The sequence below is a fragment of the Mytilus californianus genome, unplaced genomic scaffold (assembly GCF_021869535.1).
Source record: "Mytilus californianus isolate M0D057914Y unplaced genomic scaffold, xbMytCali1.0.p SCAF_10, whole genome shotgun sequence".
Classification (NCBI taxonomy): Eukaryota; Metazoa; Mollusca; class Bivalvia; order Mytilida; family Mytilidae; genus Mytilus; species Mytilus californianus.
The window spans coordinates 52,718,264-52,733,912 of record NW_026262582.1 but is presented as its reverse complement, the minus strand read 5'-3'; the positions used below and the strand labels follow the sequence as shown (position 1 = coordinate 52,733,912).

Sequence of the window (15,649 nt, the reverse complement as noted above, 5' to 3'; positions counted from 1 at the left end):
TCTTGACCACTATGAGTTATTCTTGAACGATAATTTTCTCGATATACCGAGTAATATCCGTTGACAACATAAATTTAGATTGTTTAAATTTTTAAACGTTCGATTACAGTTACCATTTACCATTTTACATGTAACTGTCATTCCAACTTTTATCTAATAGAGTAACAAAGAATATGGGGTATCCATCCATGACATAAAACCAGTACATACACAGCAAAAAAACACACAAAAAGAAAAGGTACAGCACTGTTATTGCTGTTCTCCATCTCAAAGTTACAGTGATGCCTTCAACACGGAACAAAGAAAACTCCACCTCACGTATATTAATATGCAATCCTGTACAAACGGTGATTTTAGCAAAATTGTATTTGGAAAAAAATCATCAGGATCAGCTCATTTAGCAAAGGACAAACATAACACACTATGTGAGAATGTACGAGTAAATCCAAAAATGATGAGCATTTTTCGACAAATTGGTGTTGATGAGAACGCGCGACTGTGTTATTTGTTTATTTCCTTAAGTATTTGAATCAAGACTTTTGTTGCCGAAAGAAAATGAACCGATCATCTCTTAATTTTCACATAACTTTAATTAGTTAAACTTGCTTCCGTAAAAATGTCTGAAAAATAAACTAAAATCTAAATATGACTTAATAATTCATCATCGATAAGATAGTGAGCATTATTCGATACACAGTGTTAATCACACGAATTTTTCCTGGCTCGTTTTTTTATGTTATATTTCTACTCTGCAATAGATTATTCATACTGTATATAATCTTTTTGTTATGTCTGCTGACTGAGGAGTATCGTTGTGTATTACCGTAAGCATTTTTCATTTTAAAGAATGGGAATTTTGACATGATTAAATGTATATATTTAGTAACATCAAATGGTTTTCCAACTTTAAATAGGACATGAAAGAATATAAACTGACTTTACAACGATTATTCGAATGTCGATCTATTCAATATAATATGAATAAAAGGAGATGTGTGAATATACGTCAATGAAACAGCAACGGTTGGGTGAACGTCAAGATTAAATGTGTGCACTGTAATCATTTTAAACAGAAAATAGAAAACAGGTCGGAAATTTCCAGTCTTTTAATATAAAATTAATCTTTCCAAAACCCAGAAACAAGGCATACAGAATTAAGAATGGCTCCCGGGTTAAGGGATACTTTCCAGACCATAAAACAACTATGCATTTCCGACAAGCTATTTCAAGTGTGGACACTGTTAATATTGATTTTATTATTGATCATAGGCATTCTCAACGGTATTGGCATTTTTCTATGGATTTCATTATTATGTGGACTACTTATAGCAATTGGATATAAGATTGGTTATGCAATTTGCAAATTAGATATAAGGAGACGTGCTGCTAATGCCGAAGAAAGTAGGAATTCATTGAATGAAATCATATGTGAGTAAACAATAATAATCAATTGAACATAATGAAAACTACATCATTATTTCTCAAAAATGTATCGCCTTTGAAAAATAAACAAGTTGAGAATCTTATGTTTATTTTGTTATTTCCATTTTTCACATTGAAATCAACAAGAAGATAGAAAATGGGAAAAAAGGGAAAATAAATAAAGAAATACAATGACACTACAAGTAAAAGTCAACAAAATGATGTACAAAAAGCTAAAGATTGAGAAACACATTTATTTATTCTGATGTCGTAATGATTTTTAACGAAATCTGGGTTGTACTCAGGAATGGATATCAACTCCTGCTCCACTAATAATACCCGTCATGTTACTATTGTTTAAATACGTTGATTTTTAATCCGTCATATTGATGCTTGCTTTACATGCTTTATCAAATATCAAAATTCAATAAAAATCAACGGACAGAAACCAAATATAGGTCAATGGAGACATCAGATAAATTTATAAAATTGGAAACCTTTTAAATAATGGCCGGATGTATACAAATACCAGAAGATTTACTTCCATCTACTCTAACCAATTATCACTCGTAATCTTTCCTAATGATTACACTATAATTCCAATATACGATTCAAACCATCACTTTGCCTCAACCGTAACACTTTTCTGGAGTCACATGTATTTGTTTTTCATCATTGATTGAACACGTTGTGTATAAATAAAGACATTAAATTTCTTTAATTCCATCGGAATGTTGTTTAATGACATTTCCTTCGTTGACGTTTATTTTACACTTGATTACGCTTTAATGACACATGTATATATGTGTTGATAAGTATTCGACGAACTGATTTGAAATCGCGCCACGTGCGGTATTCGAGCTCACAACCTCAGTGTTTACAGGCTTGTGATACAGTTATTCGACTACTTCGACCACTCAACCACTGAGACCCCCAATAAGCTTTTCGATGTTAATTAATTATTAAGATAAAATAGTATAATAATGCCTGTATAAATCAGACTAAGGGAAATAATAAGAATGTTTTGATATTATCTTCCCTCCTTTACACTTCCAGCGAACTCGTGGAAACCGTGTATATTCAATATCAGGTCTGTGGGCGCGAGTTATTATAAATACACGGTCATTGGGCGGGGTTTTAAATACACGGTAAGTAGTAGAGTGGCGTGCCTTTGAAAAAACGTGTTCTCAAATTAACATACATTGTAAACGTACATAATTAAAGTTTAAGCTTTGAGACGACGACTTTTTTAGTGTAAATAATAAAAACTTCTGTTTGATGTTGTGTTAAAATTTTGATATCAAGGTTAACTACTACATCTGAATTCAACCATATTATGATACAAATATAGCCGGTAAGATAAATTCGTGTTCTAAGGACCTAGGCCTATTACGACATATACTGGGTCAATAAATTCCATATAGGACTCGAGCTTCGCTCGCTCTCGTCACATTTGGAATTTACGGGCCCCGTATATATCGAATTAGGTCAATAGTACACTGTGTAACTAATATAATTATGAGACAGCTATCATTCTTACAGAAAGCATCTATGAGAATAAGTTCTGATGGATCAATAACATTTCTATATTTAAAACTAATTGAATTTCTATTTACTATTTATTATTCTTTTTAAAGTATGTCGTCTGCATATTCTGGTATTGTTTTGCACATCCATAGAGCTGTTTCAGTTTTGTTTTTTTGTTTTTTTGGTTGAAAAGTAAACAAATGTTATATTTATTCATGACACGATATACAAATATGGCGACATATAACAAACTTAAATTCAAATGTAAACTTCTGCACAGAAAAGTAAATGCATGTTATTGAATCTAAATGTACATGAATATACTATCTCATAATTTTTATTTTTTATTTTCAGATAACTGAATACATCCTTTTTTCGGGAAACATTGTGCGATATGCTTCATTCTAAAAACTCATGGATAGTAAACATATTCTCTAAATGACAATTTTCTAAACAATAACTTCTGGTGTATGTGTTAACATTTGTTTCATTTATTGATATTATTATGTAAAACTGAAAGAACGTTCAATTTTTTATCACTTAAACCAAGCCTTTTCTCTTTTGTTTATTATAATTGTTATCATCAAATCTACAAAAACTTAGTATATAGAATAATATTTATTTTAATTTGTTTCTGAATGTTTTGTATTAAATCTAGGAAAGGGACAGAAGCTGATGTTTTAATAGTAACATCCGCCGTGTTATTTTAGTTAGAATACATTTATGAGTCATATCGAGGACTAAGCATTATACAAAAACTGTTTGGTAAATGTTTCTTTCATAACCAAGTTAAGACATAATCAAAGTGTTGAATCGCCTATCAATGTGTATTTTTTAACTCAAAAACTTAATCAAATGGAATGTTTAGACAAATAGTAACATTGAAAACCTCTAAAATTTTAGATATCCATTAATACGACTGGAATTTTCAGCCTTTTTTATTTACTTTTTCCAACAAATTAAAACTAAAGATCGAATACTAGTCTCAAATTTATTATTTGGATGTGTTACAGAATGATTTTTAAAAATCTGGGGTTGTATTCAGGAAGTGACAGTAACTTCTACTTCTCTAGTAACACTCTTGTTTAAAATATGTTGAATTGTAGTATTAGTTCTTATCTAGCAAAAAAGGATTGAGATCAATATTTTGCTTCTTCCAAAAAATGCAGAAAAAAAAATTAAATGCCTGCATATTTAACAATTTAGATCTCGTACTTAACTTTTTTGCGCTCAAATCAGTTTTAAATTATTTTGTTCAACATGAAGGAAATATTTGTATTTAATAATTCAATTTCATTATTTGAAAGTACTGAATAAAGGATTGCAGTTTTTTTTATTGACGTTCATTCATGTATGTAGCATTGTTTTTTCAAGAATTATCGAATTTATCCTAATTTATCGAAGTAATTGTTTTAAAGTGTCTAATTTCCCGTGATTGTATGACATACATTTAAATTATGATATATCTTTTTTGTCAAAAAAATCTGTTGAACTGTTATTTTGTGTTTAAGGATTGTTTGTTTGTTTTAATGCAGTGGCATTGCAATGAAAGATTGATTTGGAAAGATTCAATAGTGTATTTCATTTTAGGAGCATAAGGTAATGAATATTCAATTCGAACTTTTCAGAATTTCGGCTGAATAAGGGATGGCCTGAATGTTGAAGACTATACAGGTACGAAAGGGCTTTCTGTTTCTTACATGATTAATTACCTAAATTTTTAACGTAATCATTGATTACAGTATAGCTTATCATTTGCTAACGGAACCTTATCTTTAAGATTTACAGGAATAGAATTTATCTTCTGCCATTGCATAATAATATCAAAAATAAAGGTGATTATTAATAATGTGGATTTATTTATAATTAATTGCCATTCGGGCAATATTGTAAATAGAAGTGTTTTTTTTTTAAAGTCATAAAATACTTTTTATTTAGGATAATTCAGTTTAATATACAGTAGTTCAATGTCGATGATTAAATAAAAAAGTTGCTTATTTGAAATAACAATACAGAATGACATTCCTATCAATTATTTGTTTATTGAAGGTAGCAACGTTAAATGGAAATATTAAAATTATAACCAAGTTAACAGACCATTTGCAATATCTGAAACAAAGGTTTAGGCCGATACAAAAGTAATGTTAAAGCAAGGATATATAAATACACAAATACCCAAATACGGAAGGAGCTATGAGACCAAAAGAAACCTAAAATCCTTTTTGTTGTTAGGGATGAGGGATGGATAAATACCCTGCCACGTCCAGTCTGTGTTAATGTTTGATGTTTTTCTGCTTTGTATCGATCTGATGAGTTAAGCCTTTTTCAACTGATTTTTATAGTTTGTTCTCATGTTGTGCAGTTACATCACTGTCACAGGTTAGGGGAGGGTTGAGCGCTCACAAACATGTTAAACCCTGCCACATTTTTTATGTGCCTGTCCCAAGTCAGGAGCCTGCAGTTCAGTGGTTGTCGTTTGTTCATGTCTGTCATATTTGTTTTTCGTCGACTGTTTTGTTATAAATTAGGCCGTTAGTTTTCTCAATTGAATTAATTCATATTTTTCATGTCGGGGCCTTTTATAGCCGACTATACGGTATGGGTTTTTGTCATTGTTGAAGGCCATACGGTTGCCTATAATTGCTTACATCCACTTTATTGGAACTTTGGTGGATAGTGTCAACTTTGTTTGAGGGAATTCAATAATTTATAAATATAAATAACAAAAATCTCAAAAAGCTAAATCACGAAAAGTACAATGTTTAACATACAGTAATCGATAGTACAGGAAAATAATCAACCATAGACTTATAAAATGTTTGAAAATATTTTGTATTTGTGTCATGAATCAAACTATACAGTCATGTTATTCATAATTGTAGGATAGCATAATATTCACACCTATAGAAAATGAAAATAAACGTTTATAAATGTCATGCGTCCGAAACACTTTTTTTCTGGATTAACCTTCATCAGCAACGACTAAAGCCGAATATTTGAAAGCCAAGGATGTATAAGAACCAAAACAGTTGAAGAGCCATATGACCAAAAAGGGCCTTGAAAAATAGCAAAATCCATCGTTGAGTTGTTAGAGTCATATTCCTATACATTCCGAATGCTATATATTATATTTAAACCAAGTTGGGATTAATATTTGGAAAAGCAATTTTGAACATTTTTGATACATTTGGAAAGGAGAGGCACATCTTTATAATTTACCAAGTTAACTGTGACATTCTAAGGGAGATAAATCAGGGTTTCTTTAAGAAAAGGTACGCTTATTTCAAAAACAATCTAGCTAAATAAATCGCGAAAAAGGGCCGTAAGTTGATAAAATACCACTTACTGTGCAAATATTCTATTGGTGACGGGTGTACTCTATGATTTTTCAAAATATGAGAAGGTCAAATAGTTACGATTTTGCGTTATTCTATTGCTGTATATGTCATGAAAACGATATATATAAACCAAACTGCGACTTGGTATTAAAGTACATAGATTTATCGTTTTAACTAATGCACTTTAGCTTTTCGGCCTATGAAATGAATAATAAACATGATAAAAAAGACAGGTGACTATAAGCTGAAAGATTATTGTTTAGTTTGCGCAATATATGTAAAAGAGGGACGAAAGATACCAGAGGGACAGTCAAACTCATAGATCGAAAACAAACTGACAACGCCATGGCCAAAAATAAAAAGACAAACAGACAAATAATAGTACAGATGACACAACATAGAAAACCAAAGACTTAGCAACACGAACCCCACCAAAAACTGGGGGTGATATCAGGTGCTCCGGAAGGGTAAGCAGATTCTGCTCCACATGTGGCACCCGTCGTGTTGCTTATGTTATTACAAATCCGGTAAATAGTCTTAATTCGGTAAGTCACATTCATGAAAAGGAAGGGTATTGTAGTTACGACATAAGGAACATATCCGAAATCATCTGTGAAACGGTTATTCCATAACGGTCAACCAACTCGTGATGGCGTCCGTAAAATTTACGAAGGGATGACTTCAACTTCACCATTTGGAACTCTTGGTTTAATAGCTTCCTTGTGAGCAGCAGTCCTCTATCAAGGAAATCATGATGTAACATTTCAGTAATATTATGAATATGTGCTGAGATTAAACAGTAGGTATATATATTGTGTCCGGCTGGGATCGTGTGATTACGAGTGATTTGATCGGGATTTTTCGAGTGTGACCACGTTTTTATTTTTCTGAGTGAATATGATCAAAAATATAAACAAACAGATATCTATTCTGTTAAGACGTAAAAAGGGTTCTAGAACCTAATATACAAGATCATACAAGGTAAATATGTATTTGTGATAAAAAGACATTATCAATCCTACATTCTTTTGTTTTAAAAATCTTTAATTAAGCCTTACAGTGCTTTATTCCAAAATATATATTAAAACCATTTTTATACACATACCAATGCAAATGTCAAAGGAAATGCATACATGGGGTCTATATTTACTTAAAAATACAGACACTTTATAAAAATTCTTGTTATTGCATTGAAAACATTTTGGAGAGTAAATTCATTTTTATATGTCCGTGCTTTTCGAGAGCAGTCCGTGTTTTTTCGAGTGCGTCTATGTATAATCGAGTGAAAAAACATGGTAATATGTTTTATCGTTCCAGAAACGTAAAACAAGAGCAAGGTTTAAATACTCCTACTGAGAAGAGGAGTCTGACTAAGCGTATGTTATGCTTGGTCACACAGAAATATAGCACAATCATAGCTTCATTTCCATCAGAAATCATAATAAGAATTGACAATTTTATCTCTGTATTATATACACATTTCGGTTTTTTTTTATTATTATTATTTCATTAGGATCGTTATAAAGCTTATTGATTATTTATTTCATTGCTTATTAAATACATTAGAAAACTCTCCAAGGTTATCATCAGCTAATTAGTCAGAACTGACATGATTTATAACAACCCTTTCAAAAATTGTTTACCTCCAAGGTGGTCTGGGGAATAAAAATATGGTCAATTGGGTCTTTTTTCGACCGGCAGTAAAACCCTTGCCAAAGTGGTGTGTCAGTTTGCTGGGCTGGATGTACAAGTACACAGACACGTCAGGTCGACACGGGGCGTGTAGAGAGAGTGCCACGCTCTCTACAAGTTCAGAAGCCTTACAGCAACTCCTTCATGGGTCCGTTCATGAAGATGGCCTGTTGCAAGGCAAACTTTCTGTCCCTATCTAATATACACTCATTTTCCAGTGGCCATCCGAACTTCCCAACCTTCACCCCGAACGACCTCTTTTACAGGACCTACCTATTGTATTTATTGTTAATTTGTTGTCGTCCTGAACATGCATGAAATATTAAGATATCATCAATTAATCATCTAAAACTGTCCGTTTATGAATTACAAAAAAATACAAAGTTGAAACTAAGATGGATTTAGCTATTTTTATGTCCCTTTTGGTCATATAAGTCTTCAACTGTTTCGGTTCTTATTCACCCCTGGCGTTAATATTTTCAGCTTTGAGCGTTCAGGATGAAGATAAATCCAGGAAAGCGCTGACGCATGCAATTTATTGAGTGTTGTTTTCATTTTTATTAGATATTCCGTTCAATTCAAATCTAATTTAATTCAAAGGGAAATAGAACATGGGCGGCTTAAGTGTTATTTTTTTTTTTATTATTATTATTATTTTGGTTTTGAGGAGGTGTCTTTTAAAAGAATATTTGTGTTTATATTGAATTTTTCGGATTTTGTACTGCTATTCCTTAGATTTCTGTCCCCTACTTGTGTCTAAAAGCATGAAAAAATTTATAATTATGTATGTAAACGTATTTGATTTTAACGAAAGAAACCTCTGTATCACTGAAAAATTATTACATCAGGGTTTTCGATATCACAAACCAGTCAAAACATTTATTAAATTGTATAATCGGTACAAGGACATCATTCGTAAATATAAATCAACATGCAGACATCTTATACGTTCAGGTATTTCACATTCACTTGTATGGTAATATTCTATACAAAGCACAAAAATGTAGACATTCACCTCAAAAGCTAACCAAACCTTTAAACAGACTTATTCAGAAAGGATATAGTTACGGTACTGTTGTCTGGTCATTAAAGATGGCATATTTTGGTATTAATATTGATTCAGTCATAGGGTCTTTGCACCGGAAATAAACACATTTATTCTAAAACCATTTGTTGGCATGATACTGGTTATGTTCTTCTCAAATATTTTATAATGGTTTGATACTAAACCCCTAACGGGAGGGATTGTACTTGATTTTCATATGATGATGACATAATCTTTCAATTGAGATCTGGAGCTGGCATGTGAGTAACTGCTAGTAGTCCTTTGTTAATTTATGTATCATTGTCATTTTGCTTAGTTTCTTTTGTTACCTATTCTGACATCGGACTCGAACTTCTTTTAAACTGAGTTTTACTGTGGTTATTGCTTTGTGTTTGTTTATTCTACATTGGCTAGAGGTATAGGGGAAGGGTTGAGTTCTCACAAAACATGTTAAACCCCGTCGCATTTTTGCGCCTGTCCCAAGTCAGGAGCCTCTGGCCTTTGTTAGTCTTGTATGTTTTTTAATTTTAGTTCCTTTATATGTTTTGGAGTTTAGGTGACGTCCATTTTCATTGAGCAAGTACACATTTTTGTTTAGAGACCAGCTGAAGCCTGCCTCCGGGTGCGGGATTTTCGCGCTGTGTTTAAGACCAATTGGTGGACTTCGGCTGTTGTCTACTCTTTGGTCGGGTTGTTGTCTCTTTGACACATCCCCATTTCCATTCTCAATTTTACATGCTATATTAATTTGAGAACATCATCGTTTTTTTAAGGAACGTAACTCTACTACTCATTCTGTATTTGAAATTAACCACGCCCACGGACCGTGTATTTGAAGTAAAACAAAACTACAGACCTAATATTGAATATAAACGGTCCCATGTGTTCGTTTTTAACTAATGATATTCCTAGCAGTGTAAAGGAGATAAGATAATAACTATTCTAAACGAAAATGAAGTAAAAATGAAAGTTAAAGGTGTCAACTGAATATGATTTTTGACTAAACTATATCAAAAAAAATTTACGGATTATCAGCTGATAAAATCTACGGATATAAATTTTAAAAAATCAGATAATTATATTATAATATCTATACATGTTTTAATATTTCCAAAAATGATATTAACTTATTTAATATTATCTTGACATGTTTGGTAAATTCCTGTTATTCTTTATATGTTTTATTTAGATATGACCTTATATCAAACTCATAATTTTGCACATGTTAAAAATACGAGATTGCTGACAGTGATTAACCTAGATGAAAGCATAACATCCTGCATGAGGAAACACGGAAAGAAGGAATATATATTATACATGAATTATGGAAGTATATTTATAGGACGTATTTGGGTTGTTTTTTTTAACACATTTCTTTTTCCATTATGCCATTGTTGCAAATGGTAAAAATAAGTTTACCGACATTTAAAACACAGATTTTTCGTATTGGTCAACCAATTAGTGATGGTGACAGTTAAACTTATGTTTTGTCGATTTCAGTCTTCATCATAAATCTGTTAGTACAGTTTTTGGTGTAAAGAATACACCCTTATAATTGAAGTCCATATCGTTTAAATATGCATGATCGTAAAAGTATTAATTTGGATATGTAAACACTACATGTGTAACAGATTCTAGTTTGAAGTCATCCGTCCGTGTTTATATCAAAGAAAAGACCAAGATAGGAAACTGACCTTTTAGTTACGGTAATACTAGCTTTCAATAACTGTGAGTCTTGTTAAGTCAGTATCATGTGTTTTATGTCTTTATGATAATTGTTGTTTGTGTTTCGTGGAAATTTGACGAGTCAAACCATTTCCAATTGAATTTAACAGTTTTTTCTTATGTGCTGATTTGGGCTAGTCACATGAAAATTCGTAGAAGTTATTATTTTGATTTATCTCAACCCTTCCACGTCTTACCTTTATCTATGGATTAACAAAACCATACACAGAATATTGTACATTTCAAATACAAAATGTATCTTATAAAAAGAAATATTCAAAGTAACTGCATTCAAGAGGACACAAACACTGCGAGTCTTGTTATGTCAATATCATGTGTTTTATGTCTATGTGTAAATTGTTGTTTGTGTTTCGTGCAAATTTGATGAGTCAAACCATTTCAAATTGAATTTAACATTTTTTTTCTTATGTGCTGTTACAAGTCCAAATTAAACAGAGACAAATCAAGCTAACTAACAAAAACTGAGGGAATACTATAATAAAGGAAGTCATTGTCGTTGGTTGCTGTCTAATACACAATATCTTGAACTTAATTGCCAACCTTTTTAACTTCACATGGGAAGAATTTGGCAATTCCATTTTAGTTTCAATTGTTTGAATTTTCTCTACGATGGTTATCGTTTTAACACATTCACATTGATTTTCATTTAGTGTTTCATGAGGCCTGTTTGTCTAGACATGTACTATTGTTTCATATAGCCTAGTAATTATATGGCTCATGTATAGTCTTATATGTTCTGTAGGAGTTACGCTACATTACATTAAACTGAACAACTTATAAATGTGAACATTGGTGGTCTACTATCGCTTTCATTTAAATATGTATGTGTGCGATCAAAGCTCTCGTAATCTTGGGCAGGGGTGTAACAGTACAACATACAGAACAAAAGTACAACATGAAAACAAAATGTAAAAGTTAATGGAAATTACTGGACTCCTTATATTGGTACGAAGTGCAAAAACATCAAAGTTAAAACAAACGATACAAATTACCGGTTTAAGATTTCTCGGAGCTATTGAAAGCTACATGTAGTTCAACGCCATATGAAACTAATGATAAATTATTTTCCCAGACTAAGATTTTTTAAAAATAATATGAATATAATATAAAAGGAGATGCGGAGTGATCGTCGATAAGTCAGCAACCTCAAGCCGAAAAACAAAAAAAAAACATCTAGAGGGACACAAACAGTCGTCAACTACAGACATGTGTCCACACTTTATGTCAGGCTTTTAATTGTTCCAAGTCTATAAAGGTTTGGAATAGATGCAACTCAAACAACAAAAGTTCTGCCATCAACGACCATTTAAAACAAATAAAGAAAAACCGTAAGATATGACATTAAAAAACTTCTGAGTAGGTTCCTGATTGGGCTAGTCACATGAAAATGCGTAGAAGTTATTATTTTGTTTTATCTCAACCCTTCCATGTGTTACCTTTTTCTATGGATTAACAAAAACAAACACAGAATATTGTACATTTCAAATACAAAATGTATCTTATAAAATAAAAATATTTATAGTAACTGAATTCAAGAGGACAAAAACACCGCAAAACAATACCGTATCAAGTAAGCCTCAAGTATGATACACTCCATTACCGTGAAGAGTATTGCGACACATTATTCATTTGAGTTATGCTCATATGTGTGAATAAAGCACCTCATTACCAATCACTTAATGCACAAAATGTCATTTTTCAGCAACCGCATGATAATCATACATTTATCAATAAGTCTTAAGTCAAAAAGAAAGATCAAAATGATAACTATGAAACCTGTTTTTCTTTATGGAATGACAGATAAAAAAAACATTGTGAAAATACTATCTTTTTTATCAAATCTAATTGAAAAAACTCGAATGTTATGTTTCAAATAAAAGAAAGAGAGATTATTCTTACAGTATGGTTCCTTGAAAATAAGTTTAGATAGATTTAGGTTTCCCTATATTTTCAATGTTAAATATTCTCACTGTAAAGTTTTTTAACATCACTCCAGCGGTTTCATTTTTGGTCTTTGGATGAAAAAGAACGAAATGTGGTATCAATTCATGATTAAAAAAATACTCGTATATTTACTTCTCCTATAATGCCTAACAAAATTTTGTGAGGTAAAATAAATTGACCTTAAAAGGATCGTATTAAATTATCATGTCCAAAAATAGGCTGATCGGAAATATTTTGACTTTATTTACTGGCTACTTTTGTTTGGGATTGATTGTAATTATAACATTATAATGAGACTGAAAAATGTTTTTTGTTTTGAGATAAACAATAATTGTACCTGGCGTAGCCGTGCGTAAAATATATTTCGGCATATCTCTTCGAAAAACGACTTGTGTATTGGAATAAAACGTCTGGTTTGTAAACTTTCTCTTTTTTCTAAGAAATAGGCTATTAAAAAAAAACTAATCTACTTTATATGTGGAAAATTTTGTGAAAACATAAGAAGTGGCAATTCTTACCTTTCATACCTTTAGTTTCATTGATAAACATTGATATGGACTCGTCCAGTGTCCAGCTTGAAGGTCATTTAAGTTACTGCACACATTCATGCATGTTCTGATTTAATCAATACACGTGTATGAAAAAACTAAACAGTTTGAAGGTAAACTAATAATAACTTTATCCAATCAAATTGCGTAAGATTCAATAACAATGACTGGTCCATATCATAATAAGCTTAAGTAATAGAGGTAATCTAGGTAGGGAGAAAATGACATCTTTAAGTCATTTTTTTGAAATAACGAATAAAAATTTGTCAGCCAAAATGTTTGCTATAATTTCAAAAACATGTCGTTCTGTATTGGTATAATTATCGGAACTTTCGTTTGCGTATTTAGGCAATATAAAGTTTGGGCGTCAAAAGTCTACATAATTATTGACTTTATACAGAAAATACGCCCTTTTAAAACATTTAATGTTTCACAAATGATATATGGATACAAAGTAAAATCATTTCTTTAAACACTGCAAAACAAATAATTCTGATTGGTATAGTGATATTGCCATAAAGTGCGTTGAAATGAACCGTGGTTTAGCAAATATCGAATTTCCTCACAAAACGTTATCACGCACTATAACAATAACAGAGGATGTCTAGCCATAGATATGTCTATAACACTTAAATATGGGGTGCAATTTGTTAGCCGGCATGACACAAAAACGACGAATCAAAGAATTCAACTTTATATACAACTAATATGCGACAATGATGTAGATTAAAAAATTCACTATTCCAGGCCCTTACGTTTTCTACATAATCAATATTACCAATAATTAACAAGTTCCGGGTCGAATCCGGTACCATTACCAATAGTATATGTCACATGTAGTTTCCGGTTGTAGTATGTCATGTATCTTCCTCCTTTGATATGAGCACCACCTTGGGTTATGGTGTTAAGGAGGACATTTAACAAACTGTATCGTTACAGATTTAATGTGACGATTTGCCTACCCAGTAAAAAATGAAAAATATAAAAACAAGTAAGAAAACCAGGACGGGTTCAAACAGAAAGATTTTGAAAGTAGAGAAAACTGTGCATCAATATAATCAGCATGACTATATCAGATGACAATACGAATACTAAAAATTACTAAAATTAGGCGTAGGTACTTTAATTCTGTCACGAACCCGCGATGTCGCGGGTGCGTTCTAGCGTTGTCTAAATCTTACGTTTTTACATAATATTTTGTTAATTGATTCTATCGGCTGTTTATAACTTCATTTTTTATGAAGAAGAATTAGTCAGGTCGAGCATAGTAGCCATACATTTCTGAAATAAGATTCAATCAAATAGTACAATTTAATGGTGGCCGGTTAACGTGAAAACGCGAAGTCGAAAACGCGAAAACGCGAACTCGAAAACGCGAAAACGCAAAATATTTTTTCTTTCCGATTTCTCGTTTTCGACTTTGCGTTTTTGTGTTTTTGACTTTGCGTTTTCGCGTTTGTGACTTCGCGATTTCGCGTTTTCGCGTTTTCGCCCTATAGAATATGAAGGACGAAAACGCGAAAAAGGCCTTAACCGGTCACCATACAATTCGCCACAGAAAAATATAATTATTATTACTGTTATTAACTATAAATGTCTAAGTGTTACATTTTGTAATCAACATTGATTTTTTTCCATTTCAGATAACTGAAAGGCATTGAAGACCCATTGGTGGCCTTCGGCTGTTGTCTGCTCTATGGTCGGGTTGTTGTCTCTTTGACACATTCCCCATTTCCATTATCAATTTTATTCTATTTTGTGATGACTTCGTGGGAAATAATAAATTCACATATTACAAACATTCTTTATAAGCCTTGTTTTTTCATATTTTTTTGTAAAACAAGTTATTCTTATGCCATTGTATGTGTTTAAAATTCAATTAATTATATATCCTTGTAAATTCAAATATCAGTACCAATGAGCTTAGTTTGGCTTACACATTTACCTTTTGACTTCAAACCTCTCAAATGTAATGTTAAACTGCAAAACAGAACTGTCAAAATAGCCTTATTTTTGTATTGCTATATTTTCGATAGCAATAGACCATTACTTTCTATAAATTCAATTTCTACTTTTTCCTACGTATTTAAATAATTTTCAGCTTTCGTTAAAGGACAAGAATGTTTCGATATAGATGTATAAGATAATGCTCATATAGAAATTAAGCATAACAAAATAATTAATCGATTTTGATTTCATTAATGACCTTTAATTGTGTCTATTTATAGAAAAACAAAGGATAAGAGGTATCCATCCATGACACAAAATCAGTACATGCACAGCAAAATAAAACACAAAAAAAGCAGAGATTTTTTTTTTAGAATGAGATGACCTTTTTTGCTTTTTCGCCGATTATTATTGACTGTGTCTTACCGTGTTTATTGTTT

At 31.6% G+C, this 15,649-nt stretch overlaps 1 long non-coding RNA gene across 1 annotated transcript; it reads left to right on the top strand.

Moving 5' to 3' along the window:
• Window positions 1–999: 999 nt before the first annotated feature.
• LOC127718847 (uncharacterized) lies at window positions 1,000–4,447 on the top strand. The gene is made up of 2 exons (XR_007989975.1): window positions 1,000–1,428; window positions 3,304–4,447. It is a non-coding gene; the product is annotated as an uncharacterized LOC127718847 (long non-coding RNA).
• The last annotated feature ends 11,202 nt before the right edge of the window (window positions 4,448–15,649 follow it).